General features: G+C 44.2%; 1 protein-coding gene across 1 annotated transcript in view; it reads right to left on the reverse strand.

Moving 5' to 3' along the window:
• LRRC32 (leucine rich repeat containing 32) overlaps window positions 1-11,536 on the reverse strand; it is a 127,751-nt gene extending 116,215 nt beyond the window's left edge. Inside the window, exon 1 of the mRNA XM_086933883.1 lies at window positions 11,422-11,536. The gene's annotated coding sequence lies outside the window, so the exon portion shown is untranslated. The remainder of the gene's footprint in view (window positions 1-11,421) is intronic.
• Window positions 11,537-12,386: the final 850 nt, after the last annotated feature.

Genomic DNA, 12,386 nt, shown 5'->3' on the forward strand with positions numbered 1-12,386 from the left:
AGCTAGAGAAACTGGGGAGAAGTACTGCCCTTGCTGTGTGTCTGGGGTTGGCCTGGAGTTGCTGTTTCTGGCAAGGAAAGGAGAAGGACTTTTCTGTGTGCTGTGCCCCCTGCTTGAGGAAAGTCTCCAGGTCTTGAGTAGAGCTTGCCTACTGTTATGAAGTCTCAGGAACACAAAGACTTCACCCCAGCTCCCCTGAACTTCCTTGCTGGAGTTCTGACATGCCTGTGGCTGTGTGTGGCCTCTGGAGGTTGTTTCTGCTACTGGGAGCTGGAAAGCAATGCATCAACAAGAAAATCAGCGCATCGGTCTTCTTGCAACAGTTTTTCCAACGCAACGCCGTGGTGCAAGAAGAATCTCCCCGCACCCTCACGCTGCTGCTAAAACTGATGCAGCGCCTTTCGCCGCTGCAAGAATCGACGCATTGAGGGATCGCGGCTGAAGAAATCTGTGCAGCGCCACACAACCCCGCCACATCGTTAGCCGACACATCCCGGATTTCCATGCATCGTCCCTGTGCGGCAAGTTTTCCCCGACGCATCACCCGCAGATCGGTATCGTCTCAGAATCGAGGCATCGCTTCCCCCTACAGGACGGACCCGATGCACCGCTCCCCTGTGTCCAGCGGAACTGTTGCATTGCATCGCATCCACAAAGGTCTCAGGAATCATTTTTCAACACTTCCCATCGCTGCGGCTGTTTGGCTTGGTGAATTTTGTCACAACGACAGGTACTTTGCAAGAAATCACGCATCCATAGTTTTCTATGGACTCAGTTGCTAAAGCCTTTTGAAAGTCCTACCTCTGCCAACTAGAGACTCCCATTTCTAACAACCTTATAGCATGACGTAGCATGGCATAATGTAATACAGAATACCATAACCTAGTGGAACATGGCAAAGCATAATTTAGAATAATAAAAATTAGCATAGCATAATATAGTATAGTTTAACATATCATAACATAATAAAGGATGGCATTCTAGCATAGCATAACAACAATGCCAAATATTATGCAGGGACGATTCTGCAGGAACTAACATCTTGGGCCGCAAAAAATTCCATCATACCCTTAAACCAAACTGGCTTTTGCGAGCATATGGGAACAGTCACTAACATCATGACCCTATCCTTGCTGATAGATGCTGCAAAAGAAGCTAAACAAACACTATACCTTTGTTTCATTGATTACTGCTCAGCCTTTGATCATGTTGACCAACCAAACTATGGCAGACGCTGAACAATTGGGGAAATTCCCCCAGCCCTCCTAAGGCGGCTAGTGCTGTAGCACATGGACTCCTGGGTAAAAGTCAAGCTGGGAGCGGGAACACACCTCTCCAAGCAAATCGCCCACCACCAAATGGTTAAAATAGGGGTGTGCCCCTGCATCCACCCTGTTCAAGCTCTTCACGGCTGACCTGCCACAAGACTGGACAACTGCAAATTGCATGCTCCGAAATTGGGAAACATGATCTTTCAACCCTCCTCTATGCAGACGACCAAGTATTAATAAGCTGCACACCAGCTGGATTGCAGTACTTACTGGATGCCACCCAAGAGTACTCGCAGGAATATGCCCTACAAATCAACTTGGAAAAAACTAAAACCATGGCAATAAACTATACCAAACAGAGAAAGCTACATTGGCACTTGGATGAACCCCATTTGGAGCCAGTGGCAGCATAGAAATATCTAGGAGTCATCATAGATAACAAGGGCTCTTTCAATCCTCGGAAAAAAGCCCTGAGACAAAAATGCACCACTGTAGCACTAGCGCTGAGATCCTTGAAGAAGATAGTGGCTGGTCCCACTTTAACCCCTTTACCCAAGGTATTTCAACCAAAACTCCTCCCAACACTAACATATGAGTGAGCCATTGTGAGGGAGAAACGCAACCACCCTAGAAAGCATCATCATCATCAGGACATACAGAATGATCTTCGTTCTCCCAAAATTTACTCCCCCACACAAATAAGATTAGAATTGGTCTACAGAGTCAGACCTTGGCCAGAAGCGTGGGCGCATATAAAATGCTGGCACAAGATCAGAGTAACTGAGCAGAACACACTTTATTCGCAACTCTGGGTGGTACCGTAATCCTGAGAAAGATCCTCAGCCAGAAACCATCTTTCTGACTCCTTAATGCTGCAAGTGTACAGGCCCTCATGGAGATCCCAGCAACACATTTGTAGAAAACAACACCCCTAGGCAACAAATGGTCAGAATTATAACAAGACCTACTCCAACCCAAACATGATATAACGAACTCAGTGTACACTAGATTTCATTAAAACTTCATTTTATTAATACTATTTCATATAGTGATATCATAGAAAATTGATAAATAATTCCACAGACATAAAAAACTGAACAATAACAATACGATCCGCTTTCCACAATAAAACAACTCAGATAAATACAATGGACAAACATGCATACATTTACTGTACTGCGAAATACACAAATGTTTATATACACCTATAATGTGGAAATAAACAGGGATGCTTAGATGCACCAAGATTTAAATGAGTGGATAAAGGATGTGTTTTCTTGTTTTCTACGCGCGTTTTGGCGTACTCGACGCCTTCTACAGGTAGGCCACAATGATCCATTTTCTATGATATCACTATATGAAATTATATTGATAAAATGAAGTTTTAATGAAATCTAGTGTACACTGAGTGTGTTATATATAGGGAAGTAACTATTCCCAGAAACGCTTATTTTTGTAAAGAGACGTGGAGGGACTTCAAAGCAGTGAGGAAGGGGGAAGGAGCGCGGCTTTAACTCGTTTTCCTTTGGTTAGATTGACCTGCAGACGCAGCAGAGATTCTGGAAGAAAAATGGAACAGGATGGCTGCTGGTTTCATATTTGGACTTGGATGCAGGAGATTTAATCTACAAACTTGACGTGTTAAATAAATGATGCAGCTGTTTCCAACTGGCCCCAAAGAAAGGCATACGCTCCAGGTCAGACTGGACAGGAATAGGATAAGGGGAACTTCAATAAAGTCCCGCCTGAGTGCGTTTTCTGCCTCTCTCTGGCAGGGTCGGCTTTAGGAAAGTGCGACTGGTGCGGCCGCACTGGGCACTGACCTCAAGGGGGCGCTGTGTTTAGCAAGAACTTATGATTGACATGGATCCGGTTGATGGAATGGAACTATTGGGCCTATCTATAAAAAGCTGCTCCGGGATTAATTTTACTGGGGTTTTATGTTACAAACCTCCAGGGGCTTTCAGTGCTCAGCAGCAGCAATCGGTACTAGCTACCCTTACTAATATGGCAGCTACTCACCATAAATTGATAATTCTTGGGGATTTTAATCTTTGGCCTAATGGCTCCCTAGACTCAGGCTTATTAAATTTGCTTCACTCATGCGAAGGTTTTGGCCTTTATCAGCAAGTCGCAGAAGCCACTCACAAGGCGGGGCACCTCCTTGACTTAGTTTTCACTGTTCCCGACCTGTTGGTTATGGGGGAAATCTTGACTATGGACTGGACAGATCACTCCCTCGTCAAATTTTATGTTAAAATCAATGGCTCTCAGACGAAGGCTCCACGGACTATAAAGGAGTTTCTGTGTAGAGAGTGGAAAGCTCTTGCTCGACTGAAGTCCTCTGACTTGGTGTTTAAAGATGGAGATTGCTTCGCTTTGGATAAGCAAGTTGAGGAGAACTATGCCTCACTCTGCGCTAAAATTACCTCGGCGCTTGACTCTCATGCCCCCCTCAAAGTAAGGAGTTGCGAGGGGAAAACCTCTGCCCCCTGGTTCAATGATACGTTGAAAAACTTAAAACTAGGCTGTAAACAAGCGGAGAGAAGTTGGAGGCATGAATATGAGGAAACTAACAGGTTGCAGTGGAAGTGTAAAAACCGGGAATATAAGAATCTGATTAGGAAATCTAAGGCTGACTATTTTACTTCTTTGATTTGCAATGCTACTAACAGCTCTAGGAGTATTTTCAACATACTAAATAGTCTCAATAACCCTGACTGCTCTAAGAACTCCATTGTCCCATCTCAGGAACTTGTGAGAATCTGGCTAAATTCTTCAAGGAAAAAATTGAGCTAATCATCAAGGATCTGGTGGATTCTTGTGAGATTAGTAGCCCTTTGGCCACCGGACAAAGGCCTCCGGAGGACAAGACTAACAGTCCAGTTTGGCCGCTAGGTGAACCTTTATTAGAGTTCCCACCTCTTACGGAAGAAGCCTTTAACGGGCTGGCGCAGGGTATTTCCTCCGGTTCTCCTTTAGACCCCGTGCCACACAAGATTTGGAAGGAGTATGAGGATGAATTATTCCCCACTCTCCGCCTGATTTATAACCAATAACTTGCCACTGATATTGTTTCAGCTCATTGGAAGCAGGCTCTGATATCTCCCCTGCTGAAGAAGCCTTCTTTAGACCCTGAATGCTCTAGTAACTACAGACCAATTTCCTTGCTGCCTTTTCCAGCCAAAATTGTCGAGCGTATGGTCAGCCTAACCTTTTCAAAACATCTGGAACAGCATCACTTATTAGAGGACGACCAATTTGGCTTTCGGCCGGCTCACGGGACCGAAACAGCCTTAGTTACCGCCATGGATGAGCTTCAAAGGCGTGCAGACAGGGGACAGGCAGCTGTATTGATTCTGCTTGATATGTCTGCCGCCTTTGATACGGTTAACCATGAGATTTTGCTGAGCCGACTAAGTGATGCTGGGGTGAGAGGTAGCGCTCTGTTGTGGTTTCGGTCATTCTTGCAGGACAGACAGCAGGTGGTGTCTCTGCCCCCTTTTCAGTCTGTGTTTTCTCCTGTTCCGCACGGGGTGCCCCAGGGCTCAGCAATTAGCCCCATCCTTTTCAACCTATATTTAAGACCTCTGATCACGCTTCTTAAATCCTATAAGATCAAGACAATAAATTACGCGGACGACACGCAGATGATCCTCTCCTTTGAGGGAGAGGATTCGACATCAGTGGATGTATTCCACAATTGTCTGCGAGATACGTCACGCTGGCTGCAGAATAACTCTCTTCAATTCAATGCTGGGAAGACGGAGGTGCTTTTCAGCGCTGGTAATAAGATCTCCCATCCTTTTTCAGGGAATTTTTGGCCTCCTGAGACAGTGACCAATGTGTGGCCAGTGGAATCAGTCCGTAACTTAGGGGTCATGCTTGATTACAAACTCAGCATGGAGACTCTAGTCGCTAAAACGACCTCCTGCTGCTTTGCAATTCTGCGGTCTCTGCGGAAGAACCTGCCATTATTACCATCTCAGGCGTGTGCCCAAGTGGCAAGATGTACGATCCTTAGTAGGCTGGATCATTGTAATGCCTTATTACTGGAGTCTCCTGGCTTCTTGTTGGACAGGCTCCAAAGAATTCAATCAGCGGCTGCTAGGTTGGTCTTGGGGCTTCCTAGAAGAGACAATGCGCCGGCAGCTCCGGCGGAACTTCACTGGCTTCCTTTGAGACAGAGGGTACAATTTAAGTCCCTTTGTCTCGTCTTTACGGCTCTCCATGGAACAGGCCCTCTACCCCTGCAAACTAAATTTGCTTGGTACACTCCAACCAGGCTGCTTCGCTCTTCATCGGCTAGACTGGTGAGAGTGCCTAGGTTTAGGAAGGTTAGATCAGGGGTAGATCTTTCGAGGTTGCAGCTGCCAAATTATGGAATAAGCTCCCGAGCGAGATCAGGCAAATTAAGGAGCTTCTTCCTTTCAGAAAAAAGGTTAAAACCCGGCTATTTACCGAGTAACTCAGTCTGGCCGGCCTTTTCTGACACTCTTCCGTCCTCTTGAGCCACCAGCGCCAGGATGCTTGTAAGGTGATAGTGAGCTTTATAAGACTAACAAATAAATAAATAAATAATAAATAAATAAATTTAAAAACAACTTCAGTAGAGTTCCTTGTGTCTAGTCTTCAGGCAGCAATAAAAGTGTCAAGATAACTCTTGTGAATAATGTTCCTACTGCAGAGAGAGATCAGAACTTTGTCTAGTGGCAGTTATCACTTGGTTAATATGCCTGCTGCAAAGAACACGCATTGTACAGATGACAAACCTGTATTTTATGTGGATAGCTAAATGGATTGCTGCTTTAATCACAGAGAGAGATCCCTTTGTCACCGCAGTTCATAAGATACAACCCTAATATTGACCTGTGACTTTTACCAACTGGCATCTAAGAGCTGCATGCAAACTACATAAAATAGTTAGGACGTTATTTTTTTTCCCCTAGTCTTTCATTATATATTCCTAATGTTGCTGAAACTGCTTATTTGGGTAGATATACATTCTTATTAGTAAACTCAGTCTTTATAAGTGCTTTCAAATAAATGAAATGTATGTGAGACTTTTTGGCCATTCCCTTTTACAATTGTCATTGTTTTGGAACTGCATTTATATAGCACTTACTACCCCTGACCAGCATTGAAGCACTTTGTTGCGAGTAGCACACTATTCCAGATCCCAATGTTAGTGGTTAACCCCCTGATTATTGGTTATTGGTATTAGTCCATTCCATGCACTTACTCCAGTTTTATTTTAATGTTAGATTAAATGAACAAAAGTTAGATGTGATTGTTAGTTGTAAGGGAATGTGATTCCATGCAGATGGAGGGTAAATAGATTGGCTACAGGAGATTAGATAGTACAATGGGATGCCTTAGGTCTCCCCATTGTGCTACTGATTAGGTGTTATTAAATTGCATGGATATGGTTTCACAATGGAAGTGGTGATAAATTAAATAAAGTGCGGCAATTTGCAGAAATGCAATATTAGAAACCAAAGCAGACAATCTTGCGACTTAACGAAGGCTATACTCAGAGAGGGGAGGCATGCGGACGATGGAAGGCAGGGAGAGAGTCATTCGTTCAAAAGAAAAGAGAGGAAAACAAGTGATAGTTTTAGGCCAAGGGCAATTTCTCATGCAAGTTTTTAGGAATATGGTCGGAGAAGACATTTTGAGATAGCATGCAGTCTGAGGATGTAAAACTCTAGGACAAAAACATTATTTGCATGTGAGAAAGTGTATCGTATTGTAGCATTTGTATGACATTTACTACATCATATTTAGCACCGAAGTACACTGCATCATACGGGTGTGTGGTTGGAAGTGTGTAGACTTTGCTTTGATCCCATTTGGGAAGTGTTTCCATGTCAGGTGGAATGTTATTGTGCTATGGAAAGCAGTGCTTGGAGGTATGACAAATGAGCATGTTGTAAAATTATAGAGTTTGTAGTGTGCTGGCAGCACTGATTAGCTCTACAATAAAACAAAGGAACTCCACCTGTCTTAAATCAATAGGTGATTGTAAAGTCACTTGATACAAACGGTCTCCCTCCCAGGAGGCAAAAGGTAAACACCAAGGCAAAGAATTATAAATATATAGATTTGTTTAAAAAAAAAATCATTAGAAGCATAATTCTAACATTGTGAGACATTAAATCGAAGAATACAAACAAAATTAAATTAATAATACCCCACACTAAAAAGAAACATTCATGAAATCACAAACATTCTCGCTCATTCATTCACAGACGTCCACCTATTGCAGAGGTACATTCATTCAAGGAACCAGAAATTCTGGGGGCTGTCAGGGGGGGGGCGAATACCTGGGGGTCAGATAATAATCAAAAAAGGGGAAATGGAATAATTGCTGGTAATTACAATGTCCCTTTATTGTGTTGGAAATGTTTCTGTATATTTTCAATCCCATTCCCTATGCTGCTGTGGCAGGGGGTTATCCACTCTGTGCTGTTATGGTTCTGGGGGGAGGCACAAGTGTGGAGCTGAAGTGAGTGGGAATAAGAAACCTGTCCAATAGACTGCATTGCAGCTCTCCATTAAATGATTGCCACTATGAGTTATCAATAAAGGAGAATTGCCAAGATGAATTGTGCTATGAAAATACTTTTATGGCAATGAAGGCCACTGGAATCATGAGATTATGTGACTGAGGTGTTTTCCACATAATTATGGATTTGCCAGATTTGCCACATGGAGTATCATCTCCTACATAATTTGCAGAGTCTACCCAGTACAATTTTGTTTCTAGCTGAAACAGATCAAAAGTTACTAAAAATGCAGTGACAGGTTTTGCCGTGCAATGGAAGGCCATTTGCAAAAGTTGTCTGGTCACCTTCCAGTTGGCTATTGCTGAGTTTGAATGTTAAACTGTTTCTAATGAAGTGAAACTTTTGCCTAGACATTGTTAGCATGTACTGACAAAAGAAAATAATGCAGTAATATTCGAACAAAATGTGCGTTATGACACATAATTTGCCTTTTCTTGCTGCACAATTTAGCCAACTCTGTCACATAATGTGGTTCTCCCCTGTCACATATTCCTAGTAGCCCTGGAGATAATACAGGGTGTTGTTTTTCAGGGTATGTAACCGTTAAGGGGCTGCAGGATAGGCTATGTTAGAGTCCTCCACTGACCAGCGATAAGTGGTATATCTCTCCAGTCTTGGCAGATCTGTTTCGTTAGCATTGAGTGCTTATGTAAGGCAGGACGGCATAACCTGCATCTGTGCCCTCCAGTTGCCTTCAAGGTTCCACAGGACCTTCCATACATTACAAGCCTTGTCCTGCTGAAGATGAGGGATCAGGTTGTGAATTGGTATAGTGCATCCTATGGTGACACAGACTATACCAGATTGATGGCGGGAAGACAGTCAGAAAGACCTGCGTTACTGTCCTTCATCTTGTGGTTAGAGGTGGAGTGAGTTTATCCCGGTGTCTGAAAAGGGAGCTGATGTCCGGGAGGTAACGGTCTTCTTCATGAAGAAGTGGAGGTGTCTTGTACCTGGGCAGCCTATCTGCCTATTTGATCTATTAGTGGGCTGTATCCATTGTGAGAGGCTCGGAGATCCTCTGGGTTGGCAGAAGCCAGGAGTGACACTCACTTAGAAGCCAGTAGGTGGTGATAGAATGGGTGATAATCACTTAGAGCCCATAGGTGGTCTGTAACCAGGACTGATAATCACTTAGGCTCATAGGTGGTCTGTAACCAGGACTGATAATCACTTAGAGCCCATAGGGGGCCTGTAACTGGGACTGATAATAAATTAGAGCCCATAGGTGGTCTGTAACCAGGACTGATAATCACTTAGAGCCCATAGGTGGTTTGTAACCAGGACTGATAATCACTTAGAGCCCATAGGTGGTCTGTAACCAGGACTGATAATCACTTAGAGCCCATAGGTGGTCTGTAACCAGGAATGATAATCACTTAGAGCCCATAGGTGGTCTGTAACCAGGACTGATAATCACTTAGAGGCCATAGGTGGTTTGTAACCAGGACTGATAATCACTTAGAGCCCATAGGTGGTCTGTAACCAGGACTGATAATCACTTAGAGCCCATAGGTGGTCTGTAACCAGGACTGATAATCACTTAGAGCCCATAGGTGGTTTGTAACCAGGACTGATAATCACTTAGAGCCCATAGGTGGTCTGTAACCAGGACTGATAATCACTTAGAGCCCATAGGTGATCTGTAACCAGGACTGATAATCACTTAAAGCCCAGTACCTGGGATGTCGCCAGGAGCGATAATCACTTAGAACCCATAAGTGAGCTGTAATCACGAGTGACAACCACTTAGAGCCCATGGGCGAGCTATAACAGGGCGTGACGATCACTTAGAGTCAATAAGTGGGCTGTAACCAGGAGTGATATTGTCTTAAATCCGTGTACTTGGGCTGTAACGAGGAGAGATAATCACTTAGAACCCATAGGTGAACTAAAGCCAGGAGTGATAATCACGAGGAGCCCATTATGTGGGTTATAGCCAGGAGGAATAACCAATTAATGCTGATTGAAGAGCTGTAGCTGGCAGTGATAATCACTTAGAGCCAATAGGAAGGCTTAGATTTCACTTAGATCCCATAGGTGGAATGTATCTAAGAGTGATAATCACTTAGAGCCCAAAGGTGGTCTGTAATCAGGAATGATAATCACTTAGATCCCGGTACATGAGATGTAACCAGGAATGATAACCACTTAGCCGAGGGACAGCATTTTCACCCTGCAGTTGTATATGAGGGTTTTCTCCCAGGTGTGCTAATTTCCTAGATACCAAGAGCATTTATCCCCTGTAGTGGTGAATTTCTTGGAAAACTTTTTCGGGTTTCATCAACTTCACATAAATTCCAAAATGTAAAGAAAAGCAGGGGAAAAAAATTATAAAAAGTGAGTGTTACAGGCAAAAATCAAGCAAAAGAAGACTTATAGAAAGTAAATTCTCCAGGAACAAAAAAGCTTTTCCGGGAAAAGTCCTCATTAAAACCTTTTTTCTGATGTAACTTTGCCCACAGAGAAAGTTGGACGACTGTCATCTACTTGCCAAACTCGCAAAGTGGAAACGTTGGGAGTTTCTGGTAGAGGTTGTATTTCATTTAGTTCTTATCCCCAAGCCCCCGCTTCACCAACAAATGCTTGCACTGAAATTCTTTAATAGTTCATCCACCCAAAAAAGGGGAAAAAAACGTTATGCTTCTTGATGTTCCCTCACTCCTTTCTGTCAACCAAAGTATGTTCCATGCCCCTACCCCATGATTCACCATTTCACAGTTCAGTCACCCCATAACCCGAGTCCACTCGTTGCAAGCATCTGCACCGAAGTAAGCCCCTTAGCCGTAATACAAAGAGAACTTCCATCACCGTATCTTCTGCAACAAGGAAACGCCTAAAGAGATTCGGTTTAAGGAGCAGCTCTTCATTCTTTCATCCGTTACCTCATTCATACAGTCATACATGAGTTCATTTAATCACTTGTTCATTCATCACATTCAGCTATTCTTTCAAATCATTCATTCATACACGTAATTCATTTATTGACTTGTTCTTTTGTTCGTTACTTAATTCATCCATTAATTTGTGCCTTAATTCATCATTCACACATTCGTCCGAGTATTTATACGTTTACTTTCAATAGCTCAATAATTCACTCATTCGTTTGCACGAAGTGCGCCCTGCACTACAGCTCTCTTGGTAAAGCTGCACGTTCCATGCTGCTCCACTTCTGAGCATTCCGAGCAGCTTCCACACCTGTCGCCCTCAGCAGCAAGAAGCTCCGCGGGGACAGTTTCCATAACGAGCGACCCACTTCAGTGATGACTTACAACTGGCTGTTTAAGAGACCAGCATTGATTCTATAGGGCACTACATGAGCACTCGATCATAAAATCAGCCAATAGCCGCATAGAGCTGTACGTGTACAACAAATCAAGGAAAGGAAGCATGAAGGAGCAATTTACACCGATGGATTGGTAGTATGCAAAGCTGTAGTCAGGATTAATACCATTTATGCCGGAAGCAGGTATAGTGTATCTGGGGTCATGGGCTCTCAGCAACCTGGTAAGTTTTAGGGAGACAATTCCCTTTCCTGCATTAGAGGCCCGCACATCCTTGCTACGCCGCTGAGCACGTACCTGTGTATCCTGAAGAAGGGGCCCCGCCGCTGGTGTCCTGCTGGAAACGCTTGCCTGGGCTCTGGGAAAGTTTGGAAAGAGCTCCCGCAGTGACGTCCTCGCCGAGGGCGCTGCCTGACTGGAGCTCTGAGTCGTGAGAGATACGAATTATCTCACAGAAACCTCCCTTCACTGTGCAGTGCGTGTTCACTCACCCCGCAGCCGTCATGGACTCTCCCATGTCTAAGGTTACCGGGCTCCGCGCGCGCCATATGGCAGCTGCGCGGCGCGCGCTCTAACTTTCTATCTGTGCTCGTCTTCTCCATTGCGAACTTTCATTAGTTATCAAGCCCCGCCTAGGTCTATTAAAAGCTTTAGAATATATATACAAAACCAATTGAAACTCCACACGCCAAAGTACGCACAGAAGAGTAGAGAAACAGAGAGGTGGTGACAGCATGATACACGAGAAAGAGAGAATAGTCCGAGTTGTCATGTGATCAGGTTGACATTGTGATGAGAGGCACGCGGAATATTTATCTTGTCTCTCGCGTTGACTTCTTTTGTAGGGGATCTATGGCGACGAATGAATGTGGGCAGGAGGGATGCCCCAAGGCCACGCGCGCACCAGGAGACGGGGGTGAGCTGCGATTGTGTGCGGTGGTGTGTGCCACTGTCTTCATTTGCTTTGCTGGAGAGAGTGAGAGAGAGAGTGTGCGTGTGTCGATTACTCAACAGTGACCATAAAAACTCTTAATGTTATGTTACCCATGGTAGTGATGCGGGGTTTGTATACATTTCCCATGTTACACATACGTCACCATCTTGCACTCCCTACGAGTATTTGCTTTTCAAGATGTTGTGTGTCTCTAGGTTTCTTTTTCACGCAATATCTGACTCTTGTACAGCGCTTACTGTGACCGGAGGCGCCTCTAGGTGTCTGTGTGAGTTGAGGTTGTGAGTGGCTGTTTATGAAGGAGCAGGAT

The sequence above is a fragment of the Lissotriton vulgaris genome, chromosome 8 (genome assembly GCF_964263255.1).
Source record: "Lissotriton vulgaris chromosome 8, aLisVul1.2, whole genome shotgun sequence".
NCBI lineage: Eukaryota > Metazoa > Chordata > Amphibia > Caudata > Salamandridae > Lissotriton > Lissotriton vulgaris.